The 16757-nt window shown below is 38.7% G+C and overlaps 1 protein-coding gene across 42 annotated transcripts in view; it reads left to right on the forward strand.

Moving 5' to 3' along the window:
- LOC136827934 (ankyrin-2-like) overlaps nt 1–16757 on the forward strand; it is a 790256-nt gene that overhangs the window by 158081 nt on the left and 615418 nt on the right. The window lies entirely within an intron of this gene.

The raw sequence follows: 16757 nt of genomic DNA on the forward strand, positions 1-16757 counted from the left end.
TATATATATATATATATATATATATATATATATATATATATATATATATATATATATATAGAGAGAGAGAGAGAGAGAGAGAGAGAGAGAGAGAGAGAGAGAGAGAGAGAGAGAAAGCACCGAATGTCTCGAAATGCAATTGAGAAACGTAGAAGTAGGATTCTAAATATTTCTCCCCCTGTGATGCAAATGAAAGACGAACAATCACTTGAGCTGTGCATTTACTGATTGAATAAATAGATAACTATTAGAGATCACGCAACTGGAAGAAGTTGCAGTTATGGTCCAAGATCGCTTTTGATAAGGTTGAGTGGATGTTGCACACGCTGCAACTGAGGCATTTGGCATCGTGCGAACCCCTTGGCTGGCTTTGGGTGGGTTGCAGTTTATAGAGAAGGGCTTCCATTGTTGTTGCCCTCACCTGCAAGCGCTGATCCCTTCATGCAATACGACACTCGGGAGATGATGAGATGCCATTCCGAGGCCCTTGAATCATTTAGGAATTTGGCCTCCTCGCGCGCCAGGGAGGAGGACCTCTTCGTCGGGTTCAATGCCCGTGGATCGACCGTCTTGCTATTCTTAGGGAAATCTCTCTCTCTCTCTCTCTCTCTCTCTCTCTCTCTCTCTCTCTCTCTCTCTCTCTCTCTGTTTGTAAAATTGCCGAATAAATTTACTCCGTGCAAAAAAGTAATTTACAGTTTAACACCAGTGAAGGGCTCCGTTGTGTGACCGGTTGCATCCTTGACTATCAAGTGAAGGAACCCAGATCCAAATCCTGGACGAAGACGGGCGGATTCGTGCGTTCCGTCAAACAACCACTGGGCCTCTGCTAGCATAAGCAGTCAAGTATCTAGTAGTTGAGTAGACTGTAGAGGGAAGGGGCAAAGCATCCAAGATGGTAGCAAGCTCATCCCAAAAAACTTTTAGGGAACCGGAATACGGACACTTCTAGGGCCACGCCCTTTAAGAGGAAAATATGTATAGTTCGTTGTACATATATGTAAATTAATATGAGTGTAAAACTTGAAATATGAATTTGGTTACTCGTCGTTTAATGTGGTTCATTGAACTATATTGCAAAAGAAATAGTATTTCTTCGTCCATCGTATTACTTCTGGTGAATTCCGGTCTATCTTCGATTTTTCTCTTTCCAGTTCGTTTTGTTTTCCTTCCCTTACGCGTTAGACATTCAGCCGTCTTATCGTGGTATTTCAGATGTGAAGAGTCTCTCTCTCTCTCTCTCTCTCTCTCTCTCTCTCTCTCTCTCATTGAAGGTGATCGCGAGTGCAAAACTGTTTTACGTGTGGTTGAGTTTGCCAAGTTGTCCATGCTTCTTTAAGCGGGGATTGTTATGATTGGTTACGGAAGGCTTTCCTCCTGTGGTCTTCTGTTCTGTGACAGCAGACTACAACCCACAGTCCGTGTACTTGGTTAGATGTTGAGATAATGTCTTTTTGTTATTATTTGTATAGCTCTTTCATTAGGTAATTATGGACTGAATTCCTTTCGATTGGCATCGAAATTGGTAATTCTTGAGGAAATTTGAATATTCTTTAGTGATCCGAGCTTGGATGCCCATCGATTATGAATTTATTGCAAATTTTCTATTTTTGTTTATACTGATTATTTTATTCCATGATATATACATGTGTTAAAAGACATTTATATCCCCATATATTGGTGTACTTTATATGTTAAAGTGCCCACGATCATTAACTGACGGCCATTTTGTGCAGTAGTAAATCGTTATTATCATTCCACTTCACTAGAGCCAGATTGCTCCTTTTATCTAAGGCGCTTTTATAATGAAGGGAAGGTTGTGAGATAGCCTGAATGACTGATCTCATTAAGTATGACTCACTGATTTTAAAAAGTGTCTGTATCCTATAGGTATAGGATGTGCCATTAAATTCTTTTTTGATGTTGACGTTGGAATTAAGACTGATAGATAGGATCTCTCTCTCTCTCTCTCTCTCTCTCTCTCTGGAAATCATGCTGTCCTGTATCACTATCATTTGACCTTGTAGAATGTCCTTTGAGAAAATCAAAAGGAACGATAACGATCTCCTGCCCAACAATCAGCATGGCTTTGCACAGAGGGAGATCGAAGTTATCGCAGCTAATCACCCAAACGGAGTCAATAGTCAGGATCTTAGAATGTGATAGTGCCAGTGCCATTGTCTCAACTTCGCCTCAGTTCTGGAATAAATTAACCACTCCATACTCTGGAACAAGCTAGGTGGACCTGTAGGATCCTGGATATAGTTTCCTCTCCTATTGAGCGCTTCAAGTATCAGCTAATGAGGCATTATCCAGACCATCCCAAGTGATATCAGGTGTCCCTCAAGGAACCTTTCTCGATTCTGTTGTCTTCATTACAATGATACCTTTTCGATTAAGCACCAAGTAAAAGACCCGAGACTCTTTATATCTGATGACTTGATATGGCCTCCCCATATTAACGGACTCGTGTCAAACTGTCATAAGCATTCGGTTTGGTGACAGTGATTAGAACAGTTACTGATGATTGCTCCCCAGCATGGTCCCCACTCAACTAGCGGTGGCTAACTGCACAAGGAGTTATCATCTCCGACGACTTGACGTGGTCTACTCACATGGACGGAATCATTACAAACTACTGCGAACAGTCAGCAAGTGTACTGAGAATTTTCCCGGAAAGAGATATCAACACTTGGCTCACTTTTGGGTGGCTTTTACAGACCAATCTAAGACTTTTGCTCCCCAGGATGGTCCGCACACCCAGCTACGACCAAATAAATAGGTTGGAGGGCGTTTTACGCAGTTTCATGAAAAAAAAAAGGTTGACATCTTGCACGACTGTGGCAAACTGAAGGTGTTGAAAGTAAGTAGCATCCATCGCAAAATTGTATGTATTTAGAAAATCAAAGTGATTTTGGATCTAAATCTACCAGCATACCCATTACGCCACAAACTTTTGCCCTTTAATTCCACCACAGTCCTAAAACTGGTGTTAGATGCTTTCTAACCCATAGCCCAGCCGAGATTGGTCGTGTAACATTATTTGCACTCCCTGCCTTAACCTATGGAACTGTCTACCTCACTCTGTCTCAACTAGGACCCATCACTCCATGCATATCTTTAAGCACAAGGTAGACAAGTTCCTACCGGATTTACCAGGTTGCGTTGCCACCGCTCATTTTAGTGACCTTCATACAGAGCGTAACTAACTCGGTATGACGCATTGTCTTCAATTTCTTGGTCAGGTCCACTGTTACTGCCTTCAGCAGTTGCAATTACAGGTATCTAAGTTTACACAGGGGAGAGTCTCGGTGGTGTGGAACCTAACATATGGTAATCAACCAACCACTCCTCCCCGTAGGTACTTACACATTTACCTGAGCTTTGCTATTTACATCATTTTTATTTAATTCAACTGTCTGTATTTCTTATGTTTCTAGTTTTAAAAAGTATCAGGTAATGTGCAGACTATACGCTTTAACTTTTTTCTGCTAGGGTGTGCCTACATGGCTATTTTTTCTTCGTTTTTAATCGTGCCTTATCTTGCTTAATCATGTGTGTCACTTCATGTTTTGTGTTTTTTAAGCACTTAACATACGTTGTTTAAGTGCCATCGTGAGATGCGACATTAGTTAATTAGTGTTTTTTCATGAATTGCCGTCTAGAATAGAAGTGAAGCAATAGTCCCTTATATCTTGATTTTCCTGTTGCGTTTGGCTGCAAGGGATCTGAAGTTTTCCATTTGACTTTTTCTTTTTCATAGATGGCTAAGGATTATCAGTTGACGGGAGAGTATCTTTTTTTTATTGTAGGAAAATCCATGCGTAGGAGAAATGGCTGATTGAATGTTTAACAAATTGGCTTCACAGAAGTATACGTATATTGTTGATTGATGTATGATTTCCATGGTACTCGGGACTTTAGGAATTACAATAACAGTAAACATGTTTGTGTCTGGAGACCTCTCACGGATTGAGAATGATCTTCGTGAAGGCATCGCTCACTCGATTCGACAGAGAGTGTCACATCTGGTACGATTTTGCTTTGCTGTAGAGTATATGTTTAGCATAATGCACGCAATTCTTAGGTTTCGATGTAATTCACCATTTGTTTAGGGGAAGCAGTCAGTTGTTAAAAGACGAAAGCGAGCTTGTGAGCGTGTACCTTTCTGTGTAAAACGTCCTTTTTCCAACGATAGGTCGGAATAATTTCAGGTTCGTAATTTTACATTGTAGGGAGTAACGAATCCGTTGTATATCAGCATTTTGATTATTAGGTTCACTCCTCTTTGTTAAGTCAAAAGAATCATTTGAATGTTTTTTTTACCTTGTTTTAGTACACTGAACGTATCCTAGAGCGAGCGGCCAGTTCACAAAAATCGCCTGAACATTTAGTATTTTATTCCCTTTCCAATAAGGCCGATTCACACTGTACGGTTAGTCTTCGTACGGTCAGGATTCGCTTGCACTTTATTCACACGACGCATGTAGGATACGGTCAGTTTACATGTAGCTGTTGCTCTGACATAGCGCCAAAAAGATTCGGTTTGAAACGGCTCGCTGCAATAGCGTTGCTTTTAGATGATGATGAAGAGACAAGTCAGTAATAAGAAGAGAAGAGTTTGGGTGCACAAGTGACAAATAAAAAGGAAGTTAGAGGGTGGTTTTGGACTCTGTAAGGAGTCGCGAGATGATGAAATGAAGTTTTATCAGTACTCTGGAGTGTCAAAAGCTCAATTATTTGCTTCAGAAGGTGCAAGAGGACTTGCTTAAGGCCAATACTAACCATCGAGCGATACCGTTCTAACTAAGCCATCTCTGTCTATCTATGTATCTATCTACCAGTCTTTCATATGTTCCCAGTAAGCTGAAGAATAGATTCCCGCCTCAGAGGCGGCCCTGTACCGTCCGCCAGGCTACCTCCTCTAACTTGACTCTGTGATAATCAGCTTTGTTTGAAATCTCGGTTCATTAACGGTTTTTTTCTGCTTAGTGATTCCATGCTCGACTCCGTTTTTCGTAATTCAGTTTCTTTAAGAGGCTTTATCTACGAAATTTTCTTTTCCCATTTCTAGCTTCCACTACATTTGAGCTTGACATGATTATTTTCCCTCTAGACTTCGAATGAAAAAAAAAAAAATAAATAAAAAGTAAAATTATGCTTTCCCAGCGATGATTAATGTGACGACATTCAAGTGTTGCTCACGTTGGGGTTTTGCTTAGCAAGTACTGTACGTAGGGAACGCCTGTTCGTCACAACATCTTCAGAGGAAATGGCTCGGGCATTGTCTGGCTCTCGTATCTGAAAACATCGCTCAGTTTTTTTTTTTTTAGGTTACTTGATGTCCCTATCATGACGAAGTAGGTGGAAATAGTAGAGAGGCATGTCACCGTTTTCCATGAACTCGCGTCACTCTCTGTTCCCCTGTTTGGTATCGTTGTCGTTAGCATTAAGTTCGAGTTGAGAGGACGACTGTGCCATACAGGGAGTGTAATTATCCTCCCTTTTCTCTTGTCCATCTTACGGCGCTTCTTTTATCATCCAGGAACCTTTTTTTTTTCCAACTTGGAGATTTATCTCTTAATAGTTTTATAACGAGAGAGAGAGAGAGAGAGAGAGAGAGAGAGAGAGAGAGAGAGAGAGAGAGAGAGAGACTCTTCCATCTCTTATCCCTTCGATTGTCATATAGGTCTTTCGGATTAAAAAATGTGTTTGTGCGTTTGTGTATGTGAGTGAGTATGTGCTCCCACCAACAGCTGGTCGCTCAATGGCCGTGTTCTATTGACAGTCGTGTCTTGACAGTCTTCTAGCCATTTGCCCTATTGGGGTGAAGGGCTTATCTAATGCAGATCCAAGTGCCTATCCATTTCGTTTCTCGTACATTGCACCACTTGTGTTAGCTTATGCAGACCCTCACCTTCTCCTCCAACTACTCCTTCGTCCTCCCCCTCCTCCAAATCCCTCCTCCCCCTTTTCCTCTTGCCTGGTCCCCTGGCTTCCTTCCCTCTTTTATCATGAGCTCTCCCCACCCCACCCCATCGCTGCTGCTCCCTCTCGAGCTGTTTTATGCTCCATGGCTAATGTTAATTAGCTACGCATTTGCCTGTTATTAGCCGTGGGACCTAAATGACTACTAATTATCATTTTTATTTCAATTTCTTGTTGAATGTTGATACGTATGTTTTATGAAAGAGTTTTCAATTTATGTGCATAATGTTTCTCGTGTATTTTTGTGATGTAATCTGTATAATTGTCCACATTTTGAATGACTCCTTGTGCAATGAAGTACAATTGTATTACATAATGTGTGCATGGGCTGCTCTCTCTCTCTCTCTCTCTCTCTCTCTCTCTCTCTCTCTCTCTCTCTCTCTCTCTCTCTCTCTCAGCAATTGTCCTTTTCTTTGGAGGATGAATTCTGTGGCCATGATCCATCCTTTTCCTGAGGTGTCGCAGAGTTCGCTCTTATTATTATTTACTATATATTTGAAATTCCGGGAGGATAGTAACATTCGAAGAACAACTTACAGATCTGATCTGGTTTGCAGGCTGTTTCAACCGTAATAGTGCTTGTGCAGTGTCCTGAGTATGGATGTGACTCCTTTAAATGTCACGCTTAATGAACATTGCAAGGCAGCTTCTTAACGTGAGTAGGTCAGCGGGAGCTCGGTGAATAACAAACATGAATGCGGTATGCTGGTGAGACTGATAGTGCTGCTGGTCGTGTCCGTTCTCTTTCGTTTTGTGCACGCGCGCGTGTGTGTGTGTGTGTGTGTGTGTGCACTTTTGCTGGTTCTGAAGAGGAGTTTTTGTTCAATACTGTAGGGAAGTTGTCCAGAAAAAAGGCAGACTTGAGGTCATTCTTTTTCTCATTTTTAGTTTGATTATCGGGATCATGTTAAATTTTTATAAAACTTTTCACGTCCTTGACAATCGGCTAAAATCAGTCGGCGTACAGTAGACTAAAATTAAGTGAGTTTTGATGGATGTTATAATTAAGAATGGTAGGATCTCTCTCTCTCTCTCTCTCTCTCTCTCTCTCTCTCTCTCTCTCTCTCTCTCTCTCTCTCTCATATGCCGTCCTGTATCACTATTATTTGACCTTGTAAAATGTCTTTTGAGAAAATCAAAAGGATCGTAATCTTTTGTAAACCGAGTAGTGAAGTAATTTTCCTCATAGGGTTTCTTTCTTCTTGCAGGCTTACATTATACACCTACACACACACACACACACACACACACACACACACATATATATATATATATATATATATATGACATTTTATAACTTTTCTTCACGTGATAAACATGAATGCTAGTGTAAAAAGCAATTAGATAAGTGAGACAAAGTGTCAGCCCTCAAGTAGATTGAATTCGCGTACAAGCTACTTAGCATTACCGACCATGCTACGGCAAAACCTTTTCTCTTCCTCCCCGAAGTCAGAGCCGCTCATGTGCCTACCGCAATCGGCGTCAAACATACTAACATGCCATGCGAGAGAGGAGAGCTTTCTATGAAAGTATCCTGGAGGCCGACAGTGGTAGGCACATACATGGCACGGACTTTCCAGCGGGCGAAAGAAAGTTTTCTGCCGTAGTGTGGTCGGTAATACGGATTCCTATTAGCTTTAAGCATCTTTCATGCGAGCTCGAACCAACTTATTCTCTCACTTAATTGCTAGTTAAATTAACATTACACTATATATATATATATATATATATATATATATATATATATATATATATATATATATATATATATATATATATACACATATTCACATATACACATATACTGTATATACATATATACACACATAAATATATATACATATACACTAGCTGACCAACCCTGCACTTCCTGGGAAAACTCTGAAGGACTCAGAAAAATTTTCTTGCACCTCCTTGTACTTAATGTCCCTTTTATCCAGAGGTTACTCTGCTGACTGTCCCTTTTATCCATATATTACTGTGCCAATTGTCCCGTTTATGCAGGTATTACTGTGGTAACTCCCTTTTATCCGAATATTACTGTACTAACTGTCCCATTTATCCAGATGTTACTGTGGTGACTGTCCCATTTATCTTGGAATTACTGTAGTGACTGTCCATTTTATCCAGGTATGACTGTTGTGACTGTCCCATTTATCCAGGTATTACTGTACTGACTATCCCTGTTATCTAGGTATTACTGCAATGACTATCTCATTTATGCAGTTATTACTGTGGTGACTGTCCCATTCATCCAGGTATTACTGTGCTGACTGGCCCCTTTTACCCAGGTATTACTGTGCTGATTGTCCCTTTTATCCAGGTATTAATGTGGTGACTGTCCAATTTATCCAGTGGTGACTATCTAAACCTTGATACAGAATTATTAATCACAGGAAAGAAAAGCATTTTCAGTAATATATTTCTATGGTATTAAGTGCATGGAATGAGGTATGATAAACCCATAGAGTTTATTTACATATGAAATAAATTATGTTAAACCTGTAGAGTTTGTGTACCACATACATTACAAAGGGAAGGGGAATGGGGAATGGGGTAAGGGTTTGAAATCTACCCTGTTATCTAAGTTGGGTCAAATGATGTCACTATGCCAAATTTTGTCTAACTCGGTCAAGCAGTTCGAATTTCTATGGTGCACAAACATTATATATATATATATATATATATATATATATATATATATATATATATATATATATATATATATATATATATATATATATATATATATATATATATCAAGAGGTGGCTGCAGAAAAAACAAGACTGTGTTCACTACCGCATTGATACTTTATCCCCTGTTTAGGAAACTTAACAATATCCACGTCATATATCTAGACAAGAGACTCATCAGACAATGGTTTATCATTCACCTTACCTTACTTGCACTCTCATGCTTTCTGAATGTTATTACCTTCCTTTCCAATACTTCTTAAGCTCTTCAGTAGGTCTTCCTCCTTTCTCTCCACCTGACCGAACCATCAGAAAACTCTCTACTCATACTTTCTCTCACGTTAACTTTGTTAGTAATTCTGTATATATCCTCATATCCCCCCCGGTCCGTTCTTTATTTCAATAGAGTAATTTATTTTTAATTCATAAGAAACATCCACACTTCACTTTCATAGAAGATTTATGGCTCAAGAGCACCTAACATATTCTAATGTTGGTTTTCATAGAGAGACTAAGTGTCTTCAATCTTAATCCTGCTCACATTACCCTCAACTTACTCCCCTTGCAAGCACTTTCAAATTTTCCTAAGTCTTTGCAGTTTCTCTTCAGTTCCCGCAACTCTGTATCATCTGCAAACATCAGCCATTCCACACTCCGTATGAACGTTTTTGTTATTCCACAACATCGTACCTGCATCTAGACCTCCATTATTCCACCCTCAGTGGAGTCATAACACACCCTTGTCTTTGCCCAGTTTCCACACAAACCCGTCTTTGTCCCGCTTACATATTCTAAGAGATATAGCTTCTGTAATGAATAGTTTTTCATCTTTCTCAGTAACTGAATTCAGAGTATACCATGCATTCTGGACACAATGCACAGTACCTCTTGTAAGTTTTTTCGAGGTCCTTGTATGCCACGCACAGGTTTTCTCTCCACTTTGAAATGTATCACGTAACTGTTGCTTAACATTATCTATCTATTTTTCTATATCTATCTATCTATATGTGTATATATATGTATATGTATATATACACATACATACATACATACATACATATTATGGGCGTGCACCCGCACATTTGCCTTCTACATCGAGGAACACGTTCTTAATACCAAGAGGACCCGGGTTCAAATCAAGAAAAATCAAGGGGGAAGACAGATGGCTCTGTGTCCTTGCCTTTAAACTTATTGTGCATCTGTATATCTAGGCCATGAGTTATTTACAGTAAGTAGTAGTCGCTGAACCGTATTGCGATGTAGACCCCGGTGGTGAAGGGCATAAGGCTGCTAAGTAGACTTACTTAAGAATTAGAACCGAGGCAGTAGTAACATGTTTTCTGCGTCGCAGGTCTTGCTATGAGCAATATAAGGCGACGTCGGTCCAGTTAGGAAGTGGACGAGTGCCTGACAAGCAAAGCCCGGAGGCCGCCGACCCGTAAACCCCCAATATCACCTGTGAGTCAGGGGTGGTATAGGTTTGGCAAACTCATTCCAAAATCATACTAATAAGTAGAAGAAAAGTAACACTTGATGCAACCTATTTCAAGGTTTAAGTTCGTTGACGAGGCCCAGGGTGCATGTAACTATTATTTTCGAACGAATAATAATACGTCGAATATTTAAATGCACCTTCGGATCTTGTTTCACGATAAGAGGCGGAATGTCATATTACTGCTAATTGTCATTACAGTATTACCTTGTCGTCTACCATATTGAAATGTTATGTCCAGTTATTGTTATGATATGAGCGTCCCGTGGAGATCAGTCTAAAGGTAGAATTTTAATGAATCGTCTACAGGTTCCGTATTAGGAGACGTTGCTAATACCGTGTCTGTTGAGTATTACAGAGAGGGTCGGGGATAGCGTTGATTTTTTCTAAATCGTCTATTAAGGAAAAGAAATGATTAATTGGAAATTATTAACTATTTCATTGTAATGGTGGTGGGATCAGCTCTTGCGAGACGTGATGCTTTTTATTTTTCTGTAAAAGAAAACTATTGTGCCGGCTTTGTCTGTCCGTCCGTACTATTTTCTGTCCGGCCACAGATCTTAAAAACTACTGAGGCTAGAGGGCTGCAAATTGGTATGTTGATCATCCGCCCTCCAATCGTCAAACATACCAAATTGCAGCCCTCTAGCCTGAGTAGTTTTTATTTTATTTAAGGTTGAAGTTAGCAAAAATCGTGCTTCTGGCAACTCAACAACTCAGGCCACCACAGCCGGCTGAAGGTTTCATGGGCCGCAGCTCATACAGCATTATACCGAGACTACCGAAAGATACCTCTATTTTCGGTGGATTTGATTGTAGGCTATAGCGGCTGTACATAAAACTCCATTGCGCCGAAGAAACTTGGTCGGATTTTTCACTTGCTTATTATCATTAATGAGAAAAGAAAGCGTCTATTAGAGACCTTCATTGTCATGATAAAATCTTAGTTATAAGTCTGTATTTCTTTCTTATTATTATTATCCATAAATGCCGCTCTTCTTCTTCTTTTAACGTGCTTTTTTCCCATTTTTTTGTATGGGGTAAGCACGATGCCTTCTTTTGAAGCACTTTTTGATTTGGCTTTTAGACCTGTGGTCTCGATCGGCTGCCCTGCCTGACATCGCTTAGACCCCGGTAGCGTATGTTTTATCATACCCGACCCAACGCCCTTTCTTCCCAGCCATAAAGTTGCCGCTCTCTTAATGTAAATTGATGGTTTTTTTTTCACTTCGTATGATGTATAATCCTTTAATTTTTGGTGTACTGTTTTCATATTCCGGCCTTCCAGTTGGTTTTCAGTGCAGGAGGTTAAACACATACAATCGGAATCAACTGGAATTCGATTGGTCAATTAGAATTTTTTGTATATATAATGCTGTATCAGCGTCTTCTGTTATTAATACGTTTGTAATAAGGTGTAAATTTGTCTTATTGCCTGCACCGGTACAGTAACAAAGTAAAGATGGTAATAATAACGTTAAATCCAATTATGTACTGAATTTGTCCGTTGGTGTGGACGCTTTCGTAGTGTTTTACGATTTGATTTCTCTTCGTTTCTTTCATTATCGTTACACTCCCTTGACTCCGAATAGAAGGGTGTAACTGGCGTAATGAGCGGGTGATGTGTTGCATAATCACTGTGCGTCGTTTTCTCTGTAATTACCCAGCTGTCTGAATGTTGTCTTCACAGAAGAGTTGCTCAAAATATCTGATTTCGCAAGTTGATGTGCTTGTGCTGCCAGGAGACAAACTTTTTCTCCTTTTTATCAACCCTTTTGATGATATGAACGAGATCAAAGCGACGGTCTTTAATTTCGAGAACTGACAATTGGCCAAAGGATGGTCACCCGATTAGACCAGAGATACGGTTGATTTGTTGAAAGCCCCACTTTGGCAGTGGATTCGGTCAGCTGTTTAGCCATTACCAAAACTCTTGCACCATTCTTAACAGTTTGATTGTGGCCTTCCTATTTATAAGTCAAACTTTATGCTGCAGTCACACTGCTCTCCATCTCTCCCTCTATATATATATATATATATATATATATATATATATATATATATATATATATATATATATATATATATCTATATATATATATATATATATATATATGTATATATATGTATGTATATATATATATATATATATATATATATATATATATATATATATATATATATATATATATATATATATATATATATATATATAAATCATATATTTATATAAATATACTATATATATATATATATATATATATATATATATATATATATATATATATATATATATATATATATATGTATATATATATACATACATATAGTCACATATATACATACATACATATACACACATACTTAAATTTTGCAGTATGCCTTTGGTTAGTTTTCTCTGACCTGTCATTTGGAATTTTTTGCCTTTGGTAAAAGTGATTGTACACTCAGAACAACTTTCTCTGTCTCAAGATGAAAGATTGTACTTTCAGTATTGAGCGAGGTTTGAGGAAACTAGAAGTTCGTAATTAAAGTATGTTTATTTTTGATGTATGAATGTATGCAGCGACATTCTTGATGTCTGTATTGGCGTTACAGTTGCCTGTTTTACTGGCTGTGAATAGAGACCCCACCCACATGCTTTATGTCATTAATAATGTCAGGCAACGTCTCTGACAAGGGTTGGGTAGCCAGCAGTGCCCCCTGGAAAATGCTGGAGGCGGGTGAGTTTGTCACTGATCTTAGTAAGTTTACTTTTCTTGTTATGTGTTGTAGGGTAAAGGATTTTATCATTAGTAACGTTTGGTTAGTATTTATTTTGAAAGGATTTTAGAAGAACAAAAGGTAACTTCTGAAATTCCTGCTCTGTCGTTTTTGTGGTGGAAACTGTAATACACAGAGAGGGATCCCATGTTGAAATTTCTGGCGAGGAATGATCGACTGGGGCATGTTTCTTAAAGTCACAGTGCCTCTGTTGGCCTACGCAGGGCCTTGTATATAGGTGGTTGGTCTGTCGGTTGCAGTGGGTCAAGCCAATAGTGGACAGACAGCAAGTCAAGTGACGAATGCTATCATTGCTTCATCTGGACATATCAGTACGTTTAACATAACCTTAGGAAGGTCCAGGACGAGCTAATCCCCTAATATTTTTGTTTGCATGTACTTTCTCTAATTCGCTATCATTCATAAAAGAATTTATATACCATAATTTGAGAACTGTATCCATTGTATTATTACTGAGGAGCTTCATGTCTGAAGTGTTGTATAGGCAAATTTGAGATAAAACTGGGAATAAAACACAGACAGCGTTGACTGAAGACGGACAGTCGAAATGTAGACGCCCCAGTAATTTTTCAGTGAATATTTAATGCCTGGTGATGTCTCGAGTCCCAGCTGTTCTGCTCGACGTGATTGCTTCCATTCCATTGTTACCCCGAAGATGTTTGTAATTGCCTGGCTATCGGCATTCAAGAAATCAGAGAATCACGAGAGAGAGAGAGAGAGAGAGAGAGAGAGAGAGAGAGAGAGAGAGAGAGAGAGAGAGAGAGAGAGAGACACTCCCTAGCTCTTTTGACATGTGGAGTGAACTAATCTTGATAGCCAATGCTGTTTGGTAAATGAATTCTTGTAATAGTTTGCTTTTATCGATGTCAAATGCAGACGCATTCGAAATAAGTAAATGCAGTTTTTTTTATTTTAATCACTTAAGAGTTCTCTCTCTCTCTCTCTCTCTCTCTCTCTCTCTCTCTCTCTCTCTCTCTCTCTCTCTGGATTTCGTATGTTTTTGTTTTCACAGAAGACTAAGTTATAATTGATGATGTTTCTTAAACAAATCTTAAAAATTTCACAGCAGCATTGTTAAAAGAAGAAAGAGTTTATTCATTCGTATTAGGAGAACAACTCGCTGGATGTTTTTTCATTTGAAATCTCTTGAAAGAATGAATGTTTCATTTTTCTAAATCTCCCTCCACGTCCTTACTGGTAGACAATGTATTTTTCTCGGATTCTTCCATATTAACGTAGGCCATACATTCTCTGACTGTTGATGAATTGACATATTCATCTTTCGAAGTTTGGTCTCTCTTAGTGCTGTTACGTTGAATTCCTTATTTTTGTCCTTCGGTGTCATAAACCTCATTGACTTTAGCATCTTTCATTTAGCAGTTCTAACGTTTTACACCTCAGGGTTTTGTAGCGGGTAACAGAAAAGTGACGTGCTTTACATCTGCAAATACTGTTTATGTAAATTTACTCTTGCCTTATAAAGTTTTTATAATAAAGTTTAGGCGGCGTCAATGATCGTAAAGAAAGAGCCATCCCTGTTGAGTGCCCTCCGAGAGGAGCCAGCGCGTCAGGCCGTCCTTGGAGAAGGGGAGCAGCAGATGGAGTTTGTTTTCGGAAGGACCATCATCATCTCTGTATTATGCTAAGGAGAAGGGTTCGCCCTCTTTCAAGGCCGAGCTCTAATTACTTTCAACAACTTAATGGCCTGCCCCCAACCTCGGAACCTCATGAAAGACGAGCGTAAAAAGTTTTCTCTCTCTCTCTCTCTCTCTCTCTCCTTCCCTTTACCTCTATCTCGCCCCCTTCGTTTATTGTACTTCACGCCTCAAATGGAGTGGGTGGAGAATGGCCAGTCAGTCACTGTTAAACATGTCTGTCTGTCAGTTCATCTGTCATGAGGTGTTAGATCTAGATTTATGGAGCTCATGTTTTACGTTTGTTTTTTCATGTGAGTTGTTATGCTTTGAATGCTTGCATTTATGTGGTCTGTATTATGTTCGAAATTTTGAGGGAAAGAAAACTATTAATGTAGCATTGGAATATGTATTTGGAAAACTATTAATGTAGCTTTGAAATATGTATTTGGAAAACTATTAATGTAGTGTTGGAATATGTATTTGGAAAACTATTAATGTAGCATTGAAATATGTATTTGGAATTCCGATGCACCCAGTTTTGGCTGACTAGCAATTTGATATTTGCTTTGTTATTAAATAATATCCTACTTGTACCTGGAGGAAGTTAATGATTGAAAATTGCTCTGAAAAATAAGGAAGTGATTGCTTTATATTTATATTTATATTATTACACAAACTTATTATGAATGAGAAGACTGTACAGGAGCTGTCATGGATGAAAAAGTAAAATTACTGAATGTCTGGTTAACTGAAATGGACTAAAGGTCCAGAAGTGTTTGCGAGATGGAACTGAGAGTTGTTAGGTGCGTTATTTACAGGGTGGAATCGACACCCTGTTGATGATCCTTCTTTGGAGCTGTATAAAACTGCTAATGGCAGAACCTTCTGTACTTGGGGGCCTCATTTTTGAGTCAGCATATGATGATTAAATGTGGCTGGGACCTTTTAGTTTATATTTTAACTTTCCATTTTGAAGACGTTAATGTTATATATATATATATATATATATATATATATATATATATATATATATATATATATATATATATATATATATATATATATATATATATATATATATATATAAACGGGCTGTAATGCAATATGTAACTTTTTACAATTTTGACACATTTCAAGCTTATGTTATGGCTGATATTTTTAGTGACATTACTTTGCGTTTTTTTTTATTATTATTCAAACACTTCGCGGATAACCATTGGGAGAACACGTATTTTCTAGACATTGAAGAAGGTTTATGGGCTCTTCTGTTATTATTATTATCAGCTATGACCCAGAATTCTAACAGACAAAGACTTCGTCGGCATGATGGTTTTCTTCAATTTCATCCTTGGAATGAAGTCGCGCACCGTCTCAGGGAGAGAAGGCAATGGCGGAGGAAACGGGGATTCGCAATTTATTGATTACCGTTAAGTGTCGTCTTCTGATTCAAGAAGATTAGCGACACGGTTAAATTTGCTGTGTTCAGTTCAGTTTTTGGTTATTGCTTTGCATATTGCTGTCGTCCTGCTCTTCCCGATGAAGTTATTCCCCACAACTCGATGTTGAAACTTGATTATAAATAATCCGTTTATTCACTAATCTTTCAAAACAAACATTCTATCACTGTACCTGTGTCTTATGCTAATACTCTTCTGGAGTAATATTTTTGAAAGTTAAGCTGGGAGAATATGAACACGAAGTATTCAGAAGTTTATTTGTGTGTGTTTGTAACTGGCAGCTGAATGAGAGAATAATTTCAGCCCCAAAGTGTTTTTTTTTAACTCATTCAAGATCCTAGGAACTACAAGCACAAGCTGTGCTTGTTGCTCCTAGCATCTTGGATAAGATTTCGGGCCACGTGAGGGCTGACAGTTCTACTTTCATTTAGTTGCCAGTTACATTTACATTTGCGTAAACCACGATAAAAATCATTGCGCCATTGTACTGAATTAGTACCTGGTGGTTGTTGGGCTTTGGTGGGTCTCTGCGATGGTGGAAAAGGGCATGGGCCAAGCAAATTTTTCCCAAAAGAATCGTTTAGCCTCTGAAAATGTAGAACAAGCTACGAAAGCTTGTTCAAAGTCCCGGTTTTCACTCACCTTCCGACGTGGACTTAGTGAAATATACACACACACACACACACACACACACACACACACACA

This window comes from Macrobrachium rosenbergii, chromosome 42, assembly GCF_040412425.1.
Source record: "Macrobrachium rosenbergii isolate ZJJX-2024 chromosome 42, ASM4041242v1, whole genome shotgun sequence".
NCBI lineage: Eukaryota > Metazoa > Arthropoda > Malacostraca > Decapoda > Palaemonidae > Macrobrachium > Macrobrachium rosenbergii.